Source organism: Aphelocoma coerulescens, chromosome 4 (genome assembly GCF_041296385.1).
Source record: "Aphelocoma coerulescens isolate FSJ_1873_10779 chromosome 4, UR_Acoe_1.0, whole genome shotgun sequence".
Taxonomy (NCBI): Eukaryota; Metazoa; Chordata; class Aves; order Passeriformes; family Corvidae; genus Aphelocoma; species Aphelocoma coerulescens.
The window spans coordinates 71,388,946-71,410,988 of record NC_091017.1 but is presented as its reverse complement, the minus strand read 5'-3'; the positions used below and the strand labels follow the sequence as shown (position 1 = coordinate 71,410,988).

General features: G+C 45.2%; 3 long non-coding RNA genes across 4 annotated transcripts; 1 reads left to right on the top strand and 2 right to left on the bottom strand.

The window, feature by feature from the left end:
• Nucleotides 1-4,176: 4,176 nt before the first annotated feature.
• On the bottom strand, nucleotides 4,177-8,357 carry LOC138110027 (uncharacterized). 2 transcript variants are annotated; one of them, XR_011150763.1, is made up of 3 exons: nucleotides 8,219-8,357; nucleotides 5,491-7,876; nucleotides 4,177-4,961 (listed from the first exon to the last, which is right to left on the bottom strand). It is a non-coding gene; the product is annotated as an uncharacterized lncRNA (long non-coding RNA). The 2 variants fall into 2 exon arrangements; XR_011150762.1 differs by lacking the exon at nucleotides 4,177-4,961 and having other exon boundaries at nucleotides 5,063-7,876.
• Nucleotides 8,358-8,536: 179 nt separating this feature from the next.
• LOC138109164 (uncharacterized) lies at nucleotides 8,537-15,392 on the top strand. Its single transcript, XR_011150320.1, has 3 exons — nucleotides 8,537-8,715; nucleotides 10,096-10,244; nucleotides 14,954-15,392. It is a non-coding gene; the product is annotated as an uncharacterized lncRNA (long non-coding RNA).
• Nucleotides 9,891-10,494, bottom strand: LOC138109165 (uncharacterized). The gene is made up of 2 exons (XR_011150321.1): nucleotides 10,409-10,494; nucleotides 9,891-10,133 (listed from the first exon to the last, which is right to left on the bottom strand). It is a non-coding gene; the product is annotated as an uncharacterized lncRNA (long non-coding RNA).
• Nucleotides 15,393-22,043: the final 6,651 nt, after the last annotated feature.

The window sequence follows — 22,043 nt, the reverse complement described above, 5'->3', positions numbered from 1 at the left end:
CTTCTCTCCCAAACACCAGATGGAACCACTTTCAACAGGGACATCCTTGGGGATGTTTAACCACTGTACCGCCATGGTGTAGTGCCCTCCCCTCAGGACCCAGCTCACTGAGATCAGCTGCACAACACTTTCCCTCTCCTTAGCAAAAACATCCCCTAGGCCCATCCACTGTTGGGCCCGGCAGCTCCTGTGCACAGCTCTAAAGAAAGCAGCTGCTTACTTCCTAAGACCAACAAATTTCTTCCACCTGCTCCCTAATGGGCTATTTAAATCCTCCTAAAGAAGCAGTGAAAAACTATCCCTCCCTGAGAGTGGTTTTCAGTTTCCTATTTCCCTTCTTCCCCTTCTTGAAGCCTAGGCCTTCTTACAGGACGGTGCCCAAGCTTTGGTGTGTTGATGCTTGCCTGCCATGCATCAGGCACCAGGCACATTGATACAGCCAAATTAAGCAGACTTAATGACTCCTGCAGCCAAAGCACCAGGGCCATGTGCACGTGCTTCACTTTCAGAGTCTAACAAGGAGAATATCTCTTCCAGTCAAAAGGAATTTTTTCTCCTGCTAGTTATGATGAAAGCTCAACCTGGAGATGAGCTACAGAGATTGGGCTGAATAGTTCAAGGGCTGATAGTCAGAATAGAGGAGTTGCTTCACCTGGAAGGAACCAGCACAAACAGACTTGATCAGGCTGTCCTGCAAGCTCCTCTTGGTGGTTTTACTCTCACTCATCCCTGTGCAACATCTGTGGCTCTACCAAGATTTGCTTCAGTGACAGGAGAAATGAGTTTGAGGAGAGAAGACACAGGAACAACTGTGGACATCATCTGGACTCCAGCACTCTCTGCTAGAAGTGCAGTTTCCAAACATTTTTTGGTTTATTGACTAGATTTGCACTGGGGTTGTGGAGACTGGAAGAGGAAAATTAAGTCTTGGAAGTCTTCAGAAATATCGAGTGGACATGTTAAGGACCGCACACCAGCATGCTGTGAAGGACAAGCTGTAGCTCCAGCCACAGCAGGGGGGACAGGTAGGAAGGGTGGTGTCAAGAAATTTTGACAAGTGTCAGGGTTTTTTTTAGTTTAGAAGTCTATACATCTTCTCTTCCACCTCCAAAACATCACTTTTGCCTATCAAACCCTTGCAAGCAACCAGCAAAATGAAGAGGCATTTAAGAGACACAGAACATGACTGAGCTGCTGATGTGGAGCCCATGCTGTGCTGTGGTCATGGAGGCCACTGGAATGGGATGTCCCATGCCACCACTGGCTTTGCAAACTTCCCTAAACCATCAGCTTATCAGTTTGCTGACACCATCTGTCCCAAGGGTGTTAGATCCACACACTTTCCCCTGAGCTAAAGAAACTGCCCTGGGCAGCACCCCAGGGCACCTTCAAAGTACACTTTACAATTTTAGAATAAAAGGCACTTCTTGTTAAAAGCAAGCAAGCAGCATCCCACAAGGTGCCCACAGAACCTCAGCCTTTCTATTTTATTGCCTTCCTAATCATTTTGTCTGCTCTGGATAAATAAAAGTTCCTCTGACATGTAGAAAGGTACCTGGATGTAGAGAGCGGGTTGGCCCAAGGACCAGCTGGTCCCCCTAAGTCCTGGTTCTCTCTCCCATGCCCGCCAGCATCTCACTGAGAAACTTCCCCAGTTGGGGCAGTCTGCTCTGCCAGGGGCTGCAGGAGAAGCTGTTCACTTGCAGGTGGAGGCATGTCAGGAAAACTGCCAGGCAAGGCATTAAGCAATGAACAATGAGCAAACTAGAGTGCAAAATGCCCACCAGCTGCAGCAGGAGCAGTGTCGAGGAGACAGCTAATATCCTACATCTGCTGTGTATTGCAGCAACCCCAGCTCCTCCTCTGCTTTCCTCTGCCCCCATCTTACATATCCATGGGGCTGTGGCTGGGATTTGGAAATCTGAGAGGTAGGATTATTGTCTTGCTTTGCTCTGGTGTGGTATCATGGGCCCGTGGGAATATTCAGATACTAACAATGACCAGTTCCCCTTGTCCTGACCCACCGTGTGGCTGGCAGGCAGCATGACAACACATCACCTGGAGCAGTGCTCACTGTTCACAGACTCTTCCTGTATCCAAAATCTCAGAGAGAGATGACAGGCAGAGGCGGAATGGAATGGAAATGGAATCAAGCTTATGGAATGGATGGAAATCAAGCTTACATGTTTCAGACACGTTGTCAAACAACTTGTGGCACCACACTGTGGAGGAACAGGCATGAGGACAGGCTGAGTGGCCACAATGCTACTTTGCCCACAAGCCCGGCCTCATGCTGGGCCATCCAAGGAGCAGCAGTATGAAATGGGGGAATGCAGGGGCTTCTCTAGTTTGAGTTCCCTGCTAAAGAGCAGGTTGAGCCAGATTCAGTTGTTTCTGCCATCTCTCCTCCACACCTTTGTTGGGAGGTACATGGACACTCCGAGGGCAGAGAGGATCCCATGGAGGTAAAGATTTGCTGTTGACCCTGCTTGGAGCTGGAAGTCAGAATGAAAAACTCCAGAGGTCCCTTCCAGTAGGTCCCCTAAATTATCCTACAATTCTATTAACTCCCCATTAGTCTTCCACCCCATACTGCTGCCCTTGGCAGGAAAAGCCCACCTAGGTAAGGGCAGGGGCACTTGGTAGCCCTTTCCCCACAGCCTGGGTATATGGGCAGAGCTTTCATCTCAACCCCTGGTGGTTCTAAAGTCTCATGAATTTTTATCAAATGCTAATGGTTTAATTCCTTCTCACATATGTAGAAACCTTCCCATGAGTCTGAGCTTTTTGGGGGTTTGCTTTGTTTCTTTTTAACTTTACAATACTTTTAATTTTACAAGTTCATAAATCAACTCTTCTTCCTTGCTCTGCCTTGCACCTCCTGTCTGGGTGTGGCTCTAAGCAAATGAGACCCTTGAATGAAAATTAACTTTTTTGTTTTTTTTTTTTCTTCAAGAATTGCTCATGTCTCCTCATGGCCTCAAATATTTCATGCAGGTTGTGCCATGTATTTCACAAGCTAAGCCAAACAAAACACCGCCTTCCATATACACTGCAAAAAAATGTTTTTCAGGCTCAAAGCATTTCTGTCTTTGGCAGAATCTTTTCTCAAAGCATACCAAAGAAAAAGTATGGAAATGAAATACAAAGAGTGGTTAAAATAATATTTTGGGTAGAGATGAGCCCAAACCAAACCCCAGATTAGAAAGCCAGATACCCCCCTAGATACCATGCCTAAAATGAGGAGGTTTGTTGTGATACTTGGAGAACAACTGGAAAGCATTGCAGGTCTCCCACTGAGTTTAATTTCCTAATTGAACTTATAAAAGACTTAACCCCTGCCAGTCCTCACAGCTAACACAGATCCTTTTATATTTATGTCATAGGTTATGTTTACCCAGACTGGCCCTGTGTGGATTAGATGGGGGTGGACTGGCTGTGGGGGGACAGATGGGGGTCTGGCATGGCAGAGAGGATCCACAAGGCAAAGGGACTCCACTGAACCTGGGCAGGGGACCCCAAGCTTCCCTGGATTTCAGTGTGGTTACTTCTGCTATTTGGATAGAGCCAGTCACTGACATGGGCACAAACTGCGGTGTAATTTGGGGTTTTAGACCCAGCATTTAGGACTGGATCCAAAACTCGAATGGAAGAAATTTGGGATAGAGGCTTTTAAGAGTTTAATTTGAAACAGAAAACCCATGAAACTATTTTTGCCCTGGTCTTTAATTGAACTATTTTTTTAAACCCTCTAGTATTCCTGGGCTCTTCAGGCATCCAGCAGCAATGTATTAAATAGGACACTTTATGCTATAGGAGTGATGAATGACTGACAAACTCAGCTCCCTGTGAAGCTGCTGTTCTGGAGAGGTGAACAAACAGCATGTTACAGCTCCACATGTGCACTCAGCAGCAGCCATAAGAAAAGCTGACTTTAAGGAAAGCCTATCTTAACAGCCGATTTCAAGAGGATAATTGTACCTACTAATTTATAAGTACTCTCAGAATCTGATAATGCAAGTCTCAGAGGCGTCTTTACTTTCTGTATCCCAGCAGAGAGTCCATGTATGTGACTGTAAATTAGGACAGTTTAATAAAGTGTATTTTACTCTCTAGTTTAATATTTTTATAAATCTTAAAATAACTTTAAAAATATTTGTCCTAATACTCGACAGGATTTGGGCTTGTTTTTCTACCAATTTAGTGGTTGTAACACAGGTCTTAAAATAGAGGGGGAGGGAGAGTGTTGTTTTGCACCAGAAGCTGAGTGTGTACCCAGCATGTCAGCCCCATTGTACAGAGCTCCTGCCATCATGAGCCAAAACCATCCCAGCTCCCTGACAGATAAGGATGGACATGCCCTGGGCTTTGGCCACTGCTCTGTTCCATCCTGTACTGTGCCAGGGTTGCTCCAGTCTGGTACCTACAGCACAGGCATGTGCCCAGCCAAATCCTCCCCCATCTTCAATAAACCAGGTAGCCACACCTCTGTTCCTCCACCCTAAAACAAGGACAGGACTTGGCTAAAATGCTGAAGACTAGGTGAAGCACCTGCTGCTAGGCAAAATGAAATCTCTTGGGCATTAAGGGTCCACAGTGCAGGAGAAACAAGTCATTAAAAATCCTTTTCTTCATGTGAAGTATCATGTGTTTTTAATGTTTCAGGCTGTTGAATCCTTGCCCATCACAGCTTGGCAATTGCTGGTCTGCAGGGGTCAAGTCCTATCTTTAATACAGCTCACCCAGCACAATCCCAGCTCTGCCCCAGCAGTGGTGCCAGCCTCTCCTGGCACCACTGCCCAGATCCTCACTGCCACAGATGCACTGATTCCTGTCCCTCTCAGCCTTCCCAAGCAGTTTTGAGAATGACAGGCATCCAGGCTCAAAAGCAACTGAAAGGCAGTTTTGTAGCAGAGAAATATGCCTGGACTCCATCAGCAACATCTTCAGACTTGGTCACCCTTCAGAAAGACAAACTCCATGAACACTGCTCTCGTATACATACATACACACACAAAAACAGTTATTAGCTTAATAGGGTGAGTATCAAAATGCAACAATAAATTATCTGACATCTTTATTGCTTAGAATGACAGATTCAAACAAAGCTAACCCTTTAATTATGTTTATATAATGTAATTTGGCAGAAGTCATAAAGCACCCCTTTGGCAATGCCAGATTAAATATTTTACATTTGCTTGGGCAGCACATTACAAGACTGGAAGCAGTATTTTTGCCCGATGCTCCCGAGCAGTGACTGCAGTAGTGTAGATGGGAACAAGGGCATAGAGGCTCTGCCCTGAAGGAATTGTCCTGGGATCAAGGGACCCCAACCCCATATTCCACTCTGTAGATCTCCCCTTTCCACCCTTGCACCCTGTTGAATGGCACCACTGGCATTTGCCAAGACCAAAACAAAAGGCCCTGCTGATGCCAAGGGCACCAGTGGTGCCTCTGTTATTGCTGGTGGGGGTTTCCTGGGCCACTCACCTTTCTACCCACTGCAGCTTCTCTGGGTCCTCCTTCTGTGTACAACAGGAGAAGAGGTCCCACGCTATGCCACAAACATTTTGGCTAATGGTCCTTGAGAAAGTTCATCCCTGGGATTTCAGAGCGAGGATGAAGCACCATGAGCTGTTTTGCAACAGGCCAGGGAACAGAGAGCAGTCTCTATGTCCAGATTCCCAGAGCCCATTTTCCCATCACTCCTAAGTATCTTCCCAAGAAAAATGAGTTCCCACACCAGGCTTGGTGTCTGGGTTCCTCTGTAGGAAACTCCCCAAAGATCCCACATTTCAAGCTCCATGGCTGTGTTCTTCACTGTTGAACTAGAAATGCTTGTTGCCTGTTTCAAAAGGATGCAAATAAACACGGCCCTCACTCCCAGAACAGGTCCCATGAAGCTGCCCCTCCACTGCCCCTCCACTGCCAGCACATCAGGAAAGTAGATGAAGTTAGAACAAAGCCCCTCAAGATCCAGGATAGCCATTGTGCTGGCAACAAGGGATTTTCCACGCACCACCACCACCACCATGCCGGGACTCTCCGTTCACCCTCAGCCCTCTGAAATCCACATGCTTCCTCTGACCATGAGCACCTACTCCAACATATCTAAATCCACCACTGCCAAGGACCACCCCAAACTCACGGGTCTTCCAGAGAGGTTTCTCTGACTTGGTTCTGCTGCTACAGTGGTAGCACAAAATTGATATTCATAAACAAATACACCACAGTAGAACCCAGTGCAGGGAGAATGTGGCTGTATCTCTCTGCAGCCAGTGAGATGGAAACCAGCATTCACAGTCTGCTGGGGCAGCCAGCATAAACTTCCTGTAGCCCCACTACTTTGCTTAAGTTCAGACTTATTTCCCACACACACACTTTGCCCAGCATATTTTCTGTATAATGTGAAGCAGGTATCAGTTTGATTTTCTCATTATGAACACCAATTTGGATGCTGCAAGAGGTACTTAAAACTCTCTTCACTGTCATAATTAAGTGATGTCTGTGGAGACATCAAGAATGAATGAGGATACAGGACAGACAACAGGAACTCGAACTTCTTCAGTAACATGTGGAGCCAAATGGTGCAGACTTAGATTCAAATTTTTTAAAAAACCACCTAAAAATAATTCAACTGGTCCACAAAACAATGCATAATATACAATTCAGAGCAGGACTTTGACTAATGTGAAGAGAGGAGACCTTTGGAGCACTAAGCAGAGCAGTTTACAAATTCTGGAGTATGTCATGTTTGCATCAAAGTGTTTTAATTACAGAATGAATAAATCTACCCAGAAAAAAATTTCTTTGGGTTCTTCAAAGACAGCCTTGACTGTTTTGCTAAAGCACTTTTCCTTTTTGCCTTCATATAAATTACGGTGTGCAAAAAAATAAGTCAATTAAGAGAGAACAGGCATTATGAAATACTTCCCTTTGCATAAGCACACAGGCTTGCAAATCTCATTGAAATTCTGTCGAGTTGCATTGCCCACACAACTTGCAATCTTAGCGAAAGCCACACAAAAGGCTTCCCTCCCCATTGTTTACAGGAGCGTTTTGGGAACAGGGCATATATTGCTACGCAGGAAGGGAAACAGAGACAGGACTGAAATGTAGTTTGTTGAGCTAATAAAACAGCAAGCCTTCCATTTGTTTCCTTAGTCCTATAGAGCCATTCCCGTTTAAGACCTACACGCTCCACTGTTCTCAGAGCTGGTGACAAGCATTTTCACTGCAGACGTTTAAAGCTTGTGGGCTGGTCTAGTTTTAACTATGAGAATGTTTCCCAGCCATTGTCAATGACAGTGGCTTAATTCATGATTTAAGAGGTTGATATATAACAACAAAGGGACAGAAAGCCCTGAAGAGACCTGCTGTACCTAACTGGCTAAACTCCTCTAGAGATTACAGCAACCCCAGAAGAATATGAAATTCATCTAAATTCAGGGGATTCTGAAGTTTGCAAGGCATTTGGCCAAAAGCAACCTAAATATTTTCATATTCCTTTACATAAAGTTACCAGTACTGCCTAATTACATGAGTAATAAGAGGCAACAAAGTCTCCTTCTCACACATTCAGAACACTCTTTCATGCAGCAAGGAACGGCATATATAAAATAATTAAGACGGACATCAATGAAAGCAAGAAGGGGCATGAGCTTGGAAAATCTGCCAAACCACTGGGGCTTCTGGCAGAACATTCTGAATGCCTGTGATCAACTTATTCAAATGTTGGCACCAAACTTCTCAGGGGAGACAGCCCCTGCAGGTCAGCAGTCACAGAAGACCAAGGGACAGCAGCTGCCTCCTGCTGCCCTTACAGGTGAACTTCCCACTTCTATGGCAGAGAAATTGAAAACAGAGAAGACAAATTCTGTATCAAATAGCTCAGGAAAAAAGGGTATCAGAGATTCCCACCCTCATGTTCCAGGACCTGAGGTTGCTCCAGCTCCCTCCTGCCATTTCTAGGGAGGCTACAGACCATTTCTGAAGACACAGGCATATACAGATGGGAAGAAGAGTCCAGGTGTGCAAAAGTTCATTTTTTCCTCCCTACCCCAAATATTCAGATGAAGTGAGTGAGGAAAAATCTAACTTTATATGGTTAGTGACCTCAGACCATCATGGCTGCAGCTGCTTAATGCTGCTCCATCCATTTACAATGCCAATAACCAACCTTTTCACTACTCTGACACCTATTGAAGGAAAAGGATACCTTCTGCTCAGCAGAAAGAGCTGAGTGTCTGCTCCAAAGTGCTTTTCTTGCCTCTTGGAAATCCTAGTTTACTCCTTCACTGTGTTCAGTTCACTCCCTCACTTTTCTCTTGTTGAGGAGGGAAAGGATAAAGAGCTCAATCTAGATCTTCAGCTGATTTCAATGGGACAGTGATAATTTACAAAAGGGGATAATGCCACCAACAGGTGAACTCAGGTTTTTCCTGATTTACACCAGGGATGAAATTCACCATCAGCAGGTGGCCTCCTCAATAACCAGGTGACTTCAGGGTGGTTTACTTCTGAACCTCACATTTACACTAGAGTAACAGGAGAAGGTGTGCTCCTCTGCAAAATCTCATCTTTATGTGGTTGTGTACCAGGGGATTGGGAGAATCCTCCTGAAGGTTTTCAGGAGAATAACTAAGAAAAGAAGTTCTCCTTCCCACAAGAAGAAAGATCCTTTCCACAGGAGCATGGCTTTGAACACAGCCTCAAGTAAGAGGAAAGCCTGTTGAACTCTGCAGCTGAGCTGGTGGAGGTCACAGGAGGAAACTGGGCAATTTCTCTGGGCTGTGCAATCCTTTCCCACAGCACCATGGTCTTCCAATGCAGCCTCAGCAAAAAGACCTCCCATGCAGCAGTGCTCAGAGCTCAGTGTCTGACAAACTTTTCTTTGTTCAGTCCTCAATTCAGTCAAACCTCCCTTCCCCTTCTTTCTCCTCACTAACTCACACCATGTGCCCAGCTGGTCTAGACCAGGGCATTCTTGGGTGGGTGGTCACTCCCTGGCTGAGGCAGAGATTTGCTCCCATGCCTGCAGCCATGCACAGTCCCAGCAGCTCTCTGGCTATCAGGAGATTTGCAAACCAGAGCAATGAATTGTAGGAACTCTCCAGGGAAAGCACTTCTGGCACACCCATTCTTACACAGCTGGAATTAAAATCAGGTTTTATTTCCCTCTCTGGGTCAAGCAGAGTAAATCATCACTTGCCTGATGAGCACGGAGCCTGAGCCAGCCACCTGCCCAGCAATGAGCCCTAGTGACAGGGATATGCACCCACAGCAGCAGCAGATCTCCTTTCACTCATGGTGTGTTTTAGTCTGTCCCTTCTTCCCCCACCCCTGCGTGTTTTCTGCATATAACAATTAATTGCTTCAGTGCTAAAGGCAGCATTTAATCCTGCAAGCATAAATTCTCGCGTACAGCGATGTGATCAGTCAGGCTTGTGGGATTAAGTCCTTGGGTCCACCAGAAATTTTCACAGGAGTGTAATTATAATCAGACATGCAGCTACATGAGTGTTTCAAGAGAAGCACATGTGCAGTTGCTTGTGAGTTGTTGCAGTTTTTAAAATCAGAAAGATTGTTCAGAATCAAGTCAATGTGAGCTGCCTGGACAGACATGCACAGAATAAAACTGTTTAGAGAGATCACTTTCAGGAGTCTCTTGTTGGTCCTTCACCTAGTGCCGCCCCCCCCCAGACCCCAACTCCTTTCTGAAGAAGTTCCTTTCCTCCACCAGGCTTTCCTTGTTGCTTTCTTGAGCTGAGCCCCTCCTGCTACCTTCTACATTAGTCCCAAACTGGAATTTTCAACCAAAGATGCTAATATTTTTATCTTCACATCTCAATGTTGTTTCCTTGCAGCCCAAAAGACAAATAAGCACAAACTTGAAGTTAAGGTTTTATTAATGGTATGCTTGTACAACTGAGACAACCCATCCACCCAAAAATTGAGAAATAGACATCTTCATGTTATCTTCGAGATGACCTGCCTGGAACAGTGCTTCCTGTGGCTCAAGAAACAGCTTCTTGTCCTGTCATGAGGGCATGTATCTCCCACACTTCATTCAGGTTCCTTCTTTTCCCTCTACAGCTCTGGTGATACCTCAGCCTGAGGCAGGTCACTGCTAACTACAGTCCAAACAAAAGGCAGTCATGGCAGGAGGGAATGCACAGGAGGAATTCCCACCAACAAACTACAGCTTTTCATACCAAGACCATTAAAGAAACCATTCATAAAAGGTATGTTCCTCAATGCAGACCCTTTTGCAGAACCTCTTCAGCCAGTCACTGTCCCTCGTTGCCCTCTGCATCCCCAGCAGCCACTCCCGACCTACTCCCCAGCTCTGCCACCAAAAACTTTCACGTTAAACTTCCCACATCACTGTCACAACTCCTGTACCTACAAGAATCTAGCAGTGCCAGCCCACGCTGTGCCTGGCCAGGTACCTCATGCTCAAGCACCCTGCTGTATGCTTTTGATACACCTTTGCAGCTGCTTTAGAGCATTCCCTTTAAGGGCTGCTCTGCAGAAGAAAACTGTCCTGACCCCACCCCTGAGGCTCTGGGGTTTGGAGCAGAGCTTTCTCCAGGTGAACCCAGTTGCAGTTACTGGATGGATGAGATATTTCAGCTGCATAGTCTCCCAGCCTCTCTGCTGCTGAGAGCTGCAGCTCTGGTGGACACTTCCTGAGACCTGTGGCTGTTGCTCTGAGATTTTCTTCAGCTTCCCATCAGGAATCAGATCCCTGGGGTTGTTATTCTTGCACCCTTACCCTGGCGTTGGGCCATCAGATGTAAGCCATGGACTATGCAGTCTGTGTTCTGGTTCTCTTCATGGTGTCTCAGAAATAATCAGCTGCACCAAGTTATGCAAAAATCTCACTAATTAATGAGCTACTGCAAGTGGTGACTGCCAGATAAGACAGACCTGAAAGGAGGTTGTAGTGAGATGGGTGTTGGTGTCCTCCCTCAGAAAATAAGTGACCAGATGAGAGAAAATGGCCTCAGGTTGTGCCAGGGGAGATTTAGATCAGGTATTAGGAAAAAATCTCTTCACTGAAAGACTTGTCAAAGATTGGAAAAGGCTGTCCAGGGAGTGGTGGAATCACTGTCCCTGAAAGCATTCAAAAACTATTTGGTGTGTTACCTGGGAGCCTGTGTGCACAGCCAGCTGCTGATGGACTGAAACTATAATGGGTATAAGGAGAAACCTCCTTCCATTACACAGATTTTGCCCCCTTCTGATGGTATCACCACCAGACTGTTTCAGGGACTGTGGGTAAAATCTTTAAATCATACAAGGAGCCAACTAAGTTTGATTTAATAGCAAGCAATTTGCTTAATGAAACAGAGTGCCAAAGCGGGAAATATTCATTCCCCTTACTAGAAATATAATAGTAATTAAAGCAAGCGTAATGAAAGAGGAAAACATACATTTAATGTTTCTCCATCAGTCTGAAAATCAGACTTAATGTTTAGATGCTTATAGAAATATTTGCTTCATTCAGACTATGCTGGGTTTTGAATGAAAATGGACTGAGATAATCAGTATTTAAACCTCTGCATAGAAGATTTAATTCCAAACCCACAGAAATAGGCTTAAATATTACCTCTCCAGTTATGCACGGCATAAAAAATTTGTTTTCTTAAAAATGGAGTTATTTATTTCTGTACTGAGTGGCAGCTGCTTGCATTGTTGATTCTATTGAGAATTTATGCCTGCTCCAGGCAGAGGAAAGGAGCCTGGAATTAACCTCTTGCTCTCTGCTACTGGTAGTTACCTTTGCCACAGAGTAGAGCATGCCAGGAGCAGAGAATCCAGGCAAGGCCTTGCCATCAGCAGCAATGGAATAAATCAAGATATGACAGCATGAAGGGACAAATAAATCACCAGGAGAGAGGTGACGTGGGGAAGGACAAGAGCTATAAGCAGTACAAGCACATGAGTTCTGGCCAACGCCAGCTGTGAAGGAGCTGCTTTGGTTGGCATCAGTGGAACATCTGGAGTTGGGCTGGGTTTGAGGTACAACCCATGCTTTGAGAACAGGAAAAATGAGACAGAGAGGTAGGCTTGAGTTTTTCAAGACCTTTGAGGGAGAGAGACACCCTGTCCTTGTACAGGGTCTTGTCTAAGCAAGGTTCCCACAGAGAGTTAGTACCAGGGCTAGAGACAGCTTAAAAGTATCCCAGATCTTCCTCTTCTGACACTGGCATGGGGAATTTATTTCACCTTTTATTATTCAAATATATCAGAATCACTCTGACAGGAACAATTTATTTTTGAGCTTCTGCTGTACTTTTTGAAGAGAAAAGGAAGTCTGCATTAAGATGCATTACAGATATTAATAAGGAAACATCCTAACAGAAAATACTTGATTGAAAAGTAACATAGAGAAGGGCTCTTCCACCTTAAAACTATACATTGGATGTGGGAGAATAAAGAGAAAATCTGATTTTTTTTTTGTGGGGTTTTTTTTTGGTTGGTTGGTTTGATTTTTTTGGTTGTTTTGTTTTGTTTAGAGGAAAAGAGAATGAGCAGAAGAGAGGGATTTGGCTGTCAAGGTTATCTCATAGCAGTAGGTGGCAAAGATGCCTCAGAACACCTATGTGACATTTTGGTGAGATGATGTGGTTGGAAGGAAAGTGAAACAAATATAGCTGCTTCCCAGAAATAACCTCCACAAGGCTTTGTCTTTATCTCTTTCCCTCCATACTGTGATATGAACTATATGGAGAAAATCCCGAGGTCAGCACTGCAGCCTTTTGGCTGATGCCAAAGTCCGTAACCACGTCCCGTCCCCGCTCAGCAGAAGCATCTCATTTCCTGCAGCATCTGGAGCAGGCTCTGGCTTTACTCATGGCCACAATGGAAACACCCACACTGTGCTGCAGGTTTCTCCAGCAAGGAGGACACAAGCACTAAGCTGGGATATTTTAGCAGGAAGGGGCAGCTGCCAGGCAGCTTGGTAGTTAGGGAAGAGAAATGTGTGAGTGGAAAAAGTGAACATGCACAAATGAGCTTGCTCAGCTCCTCTCCTCTTATCCCAGTGAGGCAATTAACTGGCTAGTTTTTATACCACCGAGAGGTTTGTTTCTGGTTTGGTTTCTTGTCAAGCACTTGAAGACCAGGACACACTTACTTGTGGTGAACAGCAAACACCAATGATCATTGCAAGGATAGAAGCTGCATAAAATGGGGGAAGAAGAAACAGGGCAATGACTGAGTGAAGAGAAACCATTAAACACCTGGAGGACAACAGGGCCAGGATCCATTAAGAAGCTAACAGGGAGCCAACATAATGTAAAATGTAAAAAACAACAACAACAACAACAAACAAACACCAAAAACAACAAAACCAAACATAGAGCATTTTGGGCAAGATTCTCACTTTGGTTTGTGTGCCACAGCACTATTGAGGTCAACAGCTTTCAAAGCCCTAAACAGCATCCAATGATTTTGTCAGTATTGGGTCTTGGGAAGATTTTGTTAATGAGGAGTGGGAGGAGAGGGTGTTTTAAATTATTATTAGTTTTTTCTTGTAACTACTTTGAAGAACCCATCTCTGAGGAACAGAAATCCCCCTGGAAGCTGATATCAGATAAGAACCTTAGAGCCAAAATCATGAGATCTTCAGAAAACTACCCGTGAGGGACACACATACTTCCACAGTGGAGAATACAACAACCATTAATTATGGATGAAAGAGCATGCAGAAGTGAAGAAATCCATCTCATTGACCTGCTGCCCTGCTCCAGGAAAGTTATTTCTTACACTCCCTCCAGTTTGCATTTTGATTTTGTGGAATCAAAATCCTTCCAGACTCCAGCTTTCTATGCCCTTCCCCCTGGTTCTTTTGGACAGAATTACAAAATAATGGGGTTAATAGAGTGCAGAGCAGCTGCAATCTATTTGGATTTCACTGAAGGACTCGATACTGTCTCCTGGAATATTATGCTCCAAATTAATTCACGTTGGCTAGGGCAGGAAAACAGTGTCATGCCGACCAAAAGCTGCCTGAGATGACTGTAAACACAGGGTAGTGACAGGCAGAGATGCTCTCACTGTGGCACCAAGGGGCTGAGAGCTGCCTGCTGCACTTCAACCTCATCAGACATCCGGGAAGAGAAAAAGGGAATCCAAGGAGCACTGACAGAAAGTCCCAGATGCGGTTAAAACAAAAGGAGGTTGCATCCAATTGGGAAGAGGTCAAGGGAGTTAAGAAACATTGGTGAAACAAGTCAGCTTTTCCATGGGAAGGGAAGGGGAGGAGGGTTACATACCTGTGTTGAGGTGGAAGAGTTCTTAAGTGTAACAGAGGGGAAAAATCCAGCAAGCAGAAGTGTTAATATCCTTGCAGCCCCCCAGCTGCCTCTAAAGCCAAGGGCTGTGTGTGCCAGGTGTGTTCCCACCTGTGCTGCAGCAGGGATTCACACCTTGCTGACACCAGGAGCTTGACCAAAAGAGTTGTTGCAGAATAACCCATTCCACAGTCACTGTCCTGGAGCAGCTCCCTGCTCAGACTGTCTTGCACAGCAACAGTCATTTTAGGGTGGAATAATTACTGCTCCCTTCCAGAGAGAAATAACTGCTCTGGAATACACTCCCTCAGTAGGGTTCAGAGGAGCAGCAGCTCCAGAGCAGCTCTTGCAAATCAGAATATTCTGGGCAATTTTGCTTGGTAGAAAAGCCTCAAAATTCAAATACTCTTGATACATAGGCAGAAAATCCATGTGGGGACAAGGAAAAGGAGTTTTGTAGCTAATGCAGTCAGAAGTCTGCTGTTCTTTTTGGTGCCAAAATCTATTGACCCACCCCACTGCTCCTGAAATCCAGGTGAGTTTTGCTGCTCTGATAGGGGAGGATTTGATTATGGTCAGTTGCATGGTTTTCAAGGGAAAAAAAGGCATTTTGTATGTTCTTATATGATTTTTATGTGTTCTTCACACAGAGTTTCCAAATTCTCCAGCAGAAAATAAAACTACAAGAACTTCCCAGGCATGTCCTGCCTGCTGTTTTCCAGGCCACATACAACAATCTCACCTTTGGACTTCGGGGTATTTCAGTTCTGCAGTATCCCATGTGAGGTTCTTCATCCTCCTTCTCCCTGTCCTTTAGGAGAAAACCACTGCTGCTCTGGAGGAACTGGTAGCTTTTCCTGATCCTTATTTGAAATATTCACCCAATGCAGTGATGGGCACTGCCCAAAGCAGCTAGGTGGCTGAGGAAGTTGATTGTTCAAACAGATTTAAAAATGGTTTGGTCATTCAGCTGTTGGTGTTGCATCCAAAGCTCACAAAAACAAATAAACTCTCAGATCCGTCACCTCCCTGGACTGAGCTGTGTATCCTGGGAGGAGTTTTGGTCACCTGGTACAGGAGACTGCTCCCATCACTACTTCAAGGACCAGGCTTAAGCCTGTTTGAATTCACTGTAGAAGTAATTCCACTTTCTCCTTCCAAATTCAGAAGCCTCCTACCTGTTCCCACCCATACCAAGGTAAGAAATTTGAATGAGGCAGAGCAGGGATGCGGGGCAGGGTGGATCACCCCTCACACAGCAGAATACAGGATCCTTCCCAGCCGGGTTCCCTGTGCTGTGATGCCCTGTCTCATCACTGGTACTCAGAGCACTCAGCCCCCAATACACTGACATCTCCAAGGTGGAAAAAAAGCAACCTTAAAAAGGGCCTGATTTCAAGTTTAATGCCAATTCCATAACCAGCCAGTCACTGGGGATGTGAGACTCAGCCTTCATCTCTCCCTGCCTAATATGAAGCAGATGTCTTCTGTTAATGAACCATTTGCTAATTAGTAACCACTTCATTTTTCTTCCATCAGTTTTCTTCTCTAGCTCAGACACAGAGAGGGCAGGCTGTGTAAATAAGTCAGTTCCTATAGAAATGTATTGCACATAGAGCAATTCAAAGGCACTGAGGCAGGAGGTGAGCAGCACAGTGCCTCTTATGAGATGGGACACTTGACAGGGATGTGGGACATGTCATTCACCCCTTTGCATGTCTTTTGACTTGCCAAGTTGCTTTAGCCTCTGAGTTTTGGACTCAAATCCTTGCTCATGCCTTGCCTGTTCACATCATAAATGCCAAACAAGGGGCATTGTCTCCAATTTCAGTGTTCAGCAGAAATGAACTGTGATATTTTCTACCACCTGTGAGACTGCAACAGGGCAAAGCTTTACAGCAGTGACTTTATAACCCTGTGACTCTCAATGTAGGTGGTAAAACTCAGGCTCCAGAGATGAAAAATCACTCAAAGTAAACGTCCCTTTTTCCTGGTAGGGGTTGCAGTGCACCTGGGACAACTCTCAGAATGACATGCTGCAGCCCCTGATCTGTTTCTGGCACAGGATCCTCATCCCTTTGTTCCTGAGATGCTCGAGTGGGAGTGGAGAGCACCCAGCAGCTGGGATACACCACTGGGAACCCCTGAGCTTGGGACCTCTGAATTCCAGTCCAAAACATTGCATCCCAGTTCAATCAAGAGAGATTATTTTCCTCTGGGCTCTGCATTAAAAAATACAATTATGCTTATTCATTATTTATAGGAAAGGGATGACATTTAAATTCTGTCTGGGTCCCAGCCATCACATTGCATCTTTCTAATAGTTTCCCAATAGAAACAGATTCCTGTTCTGGCTGCCTGACTCTCCTTTCCCCTTTCCCCTTGATACTAAGGGGTCTTAAAAGCTTAGAAAGCTATAGCCATGCTAATTTTGTAATACACTGGAACTCTCCTTTTGCATCATCCTAAGGGGGACTTACTCTAATGTGGTTCTTGGAAATAACTTCTCCCCTCATAAAACACCCCAAATTGTAAACCTTCCAATGAACTCCTTACATTAAGGCATTTTAAAGTTTTATTTTAGTAATCATCATAATAAACAATTCCAGTCTTTACAGAGCTTTTCATCCCCAAGGATCCCAGAGTGCTTTAAGCAACTGCACATCAATTACAGACAGGGATGAATCCATTGCCCTGTGAAAAGGTGGCTGTTCCCAGGGCTCCAGCCAGCCATGCCATGCCATGCTATGAGAGAGAGGCTTCAGTGCTAGGGAGGAGCAGCATCTCTGCAGCTCAGCTGGTACAGAAGTCTTGTTTGGATGCTCAAACCTGGCCAAAGCAAGAATGGTACATGTCTTCCACTTCTGCAGCATGAAATGGAACCAGAGTCCAGTGGCTGGTTACCAGGAAACAAGTTAATAATTGAGGGATGTATTAAGTAACAGCTAACAGTATTAACTACCCTGTGATAGGAAAGAGACAATGGACACAAGTTGCAATGTGGGAAGTAACAATTAAATATAATTTTTTTTTTAAGTCTCTATAAAGGTGGTTAAATGGGTTATCCAGAGGGCCTGTGGTATCTTTACCCTGGAGCTGAGTCCTTGAATTCAACTGGATGAAGTCTTGAGCAACCTGGTCTTGCTGGAACCTGCTTTGTGCAGGGCACTGGATGAGAGAGGTCCCCTGGCCTCATCCCAAATTCTTCTATAGTGTAGTCTGGCACAGTAGCTTAAAGCATGAGTGGTGTTGGTTTAAATTAACACATCAACTGCTGAGTTGCAGCAGCTGTCACAGCTGTGAGCTACAGGCCCAGCAACCTCCAGCCGGTACCAGAAACTGCAATGCCTCAAGTTGTGCTAGTGAGAGTCTGTGGAAACCCCACTGTTCTGGTAATTTCATTGAAAATTAAGCTGATTGCTCTTGTCTCATCCCAGCAGTTGTTGAGGAGAATGGAGCACCAGGCCCCGTGCAGCAAGCATTTCCAAACGTGGGTGTTCCCTGCCTCCAGCCCCGTGTTTTCTAGATTAAAGCCATTCAGTGCTGTTAACTCTTCCTCACCGCAACCAACTGCTTCTCTTTAATCTGAACCTGCTCCAGTTCACTGGTATTAGGGGTGAGGAGAAATACCCAAACCTGGCTTCAACACACTATACTTCAGACCTCATCAACACCTGGTGTAGCCACCTCCCTTATCTCATATCCAGCCTTCCCAGGAAGCTGGCCCAGAAAGCTCTTTTGGGGCAGACAAACGGCGTCAGCGCAATCCCACTTGGATTAGAGTCTCCCACAGCTTCCAGATGTTTCTCCATCACGCTGCAGCCCCACCAGCTGCTGTCTCCTCTAGGAATTTGTGTACTGGATCATACTTTCTTGCTCACATCTTGCTGATGGCAGGTTTGTGGTTAGCTCCTGAAAAGTAGCATTTCCTTCCCAGGGAGATGTGCATCCCATGCAAGGAATGACAACTAGACCTCAGGTGGAAGACAGCAAGGGGGGACTCCACCACTGCCTGGGGGGTTACCTCAATAGTTAACTTCCAGCTAACCACTTTTCAGCTCACAGTGATACCCAGGAGGTTACAGCATGATGTAAAGACTTGGTAGCTCGACAGCAGCTATAGGCAAAATCGTTGCATAAATCGAGTCTTCCGGGGCTGGGAGCCAGGGAGTGTGGAGCACAATATGGAAGATATCACTGTATTCTTTGTTGATATCACTATGTTTTATATTCTGTTTTATGACGGTCTGGAAATGCTTTTTAACCCACTGCTCTCACTGTGATCTGCAGTTACCCAATTGCCTTGTGATTCTCAACCCAAAGAAATCCTCACCTGCATTCAGGTTTGTGTTGGACTTCGACAGTTCAGGGGTTTAGTAATTTTTTTATAACATTTAGGTACCACTGGAAAGCAAACAACCCAACAGTCCCTATTGCTGTGAGCCCTTTTTGGCAAACTGCAACTCTGAACTATTGAGGCAGCATTTAACTCTCTTCTGTAGGGCAGGTAAACCTGAGGCAGTGTAAGTATCTATAGATCAGACAAAAACCCTGGAACCCATTGACTTTGGACAAAGGTCTGGCAGGTTCCAGCTCTTCTGCACAGCATTTTCTAAACTGCAGTTACCAGCTCTGTTAAATAAACTGAAAAATCTATATTGTTATAGTACACATCTAGAAAACATGTAGGACTGAAAACACAATTAGAGAATGAATTGAAGAACAACTCTTTGTTTAAAGTTTCACTCCATGTAGGATAAATAGGGAACAGGTCATTTTTAACTTGTAGGATCAGTCTGTACAAAAATCACATAAACTTTTCAACTTAAAACATTTCACGGTGATAGGAATGTCATTGCTGTTATCATCCTAGCAACTGAACACACACTACTGCTTAACAGAAATGGGGGGAAAAAAGAACTTTCCCACCAGAAAGTAATGAAAAAAAAGTTAATTACAGGACTTCCAAAAAAATAGTTGTTGGACTTCAGCCAGAAAGCTTTTTGCTTGGACCTGGTTAAGTCTTCCTAAGGGAAGCATTATTTTTTTTGATGCGGAGGCTCAAGTCTCTATTTTTAGAGCACATATTAGTCAATGAGTTTAGCACTTTCACATTTGAACCAACAGCTTATTAATATTTTTTCAGACCTTCTGTAACACCACATGCTAGTTTATTCACTTAATAATAATTTCATAAATTGTCATGCCTGTCATTAAACAGGGTTTACCCCAAATAACCTCTTGGATTTGGCAAGTGAGACTCAGCTATTCCACATTGTGCATTAACTGTGTGACCTCCTTGTTTCCTTTCAACCCTTCTTGTTCAGTGGAGTGTTCAGCACTGTAATCAGAGCAGTGCTTGTGTAGGAGGGGAGGGAGAGTTGTGTGCAGAGGAGCTCAGCAGGCTGGAGAACTGGCTAATGGGAACATCATGGAGTGCTACATAGGTGAATGCAAAGCCCTTCAGATGGGAGGAATAACCCCATGCACCAGCACATGATGTCATTGAGCAGATGGACAGAATCTCTGCAGAAAAGGTCCTGGTGGAGATGGCCATGAGCTGTCAGCGAGCTCTTGCAGCAGGGAAGGTCAACAGCTGCCTTAGGAAGGACATTGCCCACAACAGGCATGGTCCTTTCCCTCTGCTCAGCACTGGTAAGGCACACCTTGAGGGCTGGGTCCACTCCTGGGCTCCTCAGCACGGGACAGATGTGAACATACCAGGATCCAGCAGAGACCACCAGGATGGCCAGGGCTGGAGCACAGAGTGTATGGAGAGAGGCTGAGCTGGGTGGGCCTGCCAGCTGGGAGAGGGGAAGGATTCAGGGACACCCTACTGCAATCTGCAGTGAGAAGTTGTGGAGAAGATGGAGCCAAACTCCTCCTTGGGTTGCACAGAAATAGGGCAAGAGGCAGCAGACATAAGCTGCAACACACACCAGATTTTAGGAAAAAATTATCACCTTGAAGGTACTCAGACACAAGGCCCAGGAATTTGTGTGATTGTCATCCCTAGAGACAAGCAGAACATGATTGCAAAAGGCCAGGAGAAACCTAATCTAAATTTGGTCCTGCTCTGAGCAGAAGGTTAGATGACCCCAGGGATCCCTTCCAGCCTGAATTATTCTGATTCTCTGATTCACACCTTTTCACCAGGCTATGGTTTTTTATAGCATACCCAAATCACCTGGAGCATCGCATCCAAGCTGCTGAATCACATCTGTGTAACCTACTCTAACCTGACCTACCGCTTGATCCTGAAAGTGTCTCATGGCAAAGAAATGAGAGTGGACTTTCAGTTTTTGCTAACTAAGTGTTTATAGCACTGAGTATGTCATTTGTTAAGACAAGAGCTGAATCTGCCTTTGCACAGGAGAGCACACTGGCGCCTCTGCTTTTACAGCAACAGGAAGGTGCTGGGCTCTTAATCCGTGCAAACCCAGATTAACACTTTAATCCATCACAAGTGGGATGGATATTTTCCTGGGGGGTTTAGATGTCACCTCTCAATGTGGCATCACATTGACTACTCTGCAGTCAGGGCAGACAAAACCCCATCAGGTAAGACTGAACACCTTGCTCTCAGTACTGAAGAGTTAATAAGCAAATGCTACACACCACCAGCGCAGAGGGAAGGACTCTGGGGAGGGCAGGACACAGGTCACTGATGACAGTCAGGAAACTTCTGGAAGAGCTGAGCAGCTCTGGAGTTACCCACGGTAATGCAGCCCATAGCAGCCCCACAAAGAAAACATAGTCAGGGGCTTTTCCACCAAGCCAGCTGAAGCTAACTGAATAGAAACCAGCATTAGGCAAATTCACTAGACACAATTTCGCTTTTTGTTATTTGATTTTCCAAGGGTGAGGAGCTAATTTATTTTTCTATTTTTAAAGACTCTTTTCCCTCTGCAAGAAAACCTCCACAAACCACAGAGTGATAGCAATAAATGAGCACAAGAGCTCACCAAATGTTCGTGGCGGATTCTCTTTCACTGTCAAATTTTAAACTGAGATTGGAGAACTTCTTAGAACTGATGCTGTGTTTTAAAGAGGGATTAGTTCTGGGAAGTCCAGTGTCTGATTATACTAGGTCAGTTGACCAGATAGCAAAGATTTATTCTGGTTCACAAGAAAAGGTTATCTTGTTAACACAGAGATGAAACATGGGAAGAGGGAGTGTGAGGGCACCAAGCACTGAAGCAGAAACAGCAAAATATCCCCTTGAGAAAACAGAATCCTCAGGGGGAGGAATGAAAAATTTGAGAAACAAGAACCTGGGAAACAGCAGATTAAAAGCTGGACATGACCCGGCAATGTGCATTTACAGCCCAGAAAGCAAATCCTGTGCTGGGCTGCATCAAAAGCAGTGTGACCAGCAGAGCAAGGGAGGTGGTTCTGCCCCTCTGCTCTCATGAAGCCCCACTTGCAGTGCTGTGTCCAGCTGCAGGGTCCTTGGCACAGGAAAGACATGGACCTGTTGGAGTGGGTCCTCAGGAGGCCACAGGGATGCTTTGAGAGCTGGAGAACCTCTCCTGTGGAGACAGGCTAGAGAGCTGGGGGTGTTCAGCCTGGAAAAGTGAAGGCTCCAGGGAGACCTTACAGCACCTTCCAGTACCCAAAGGGAGCTTATAAGAAAAATTGGGACAGACTTTTTCTCAGGGCCTGCAGTGATGAGAGAAGGTGTAATCATTCTCAACTAAAAGAGAGTAGATTTAGATTAGATATAAAGTAGGTTTTTAG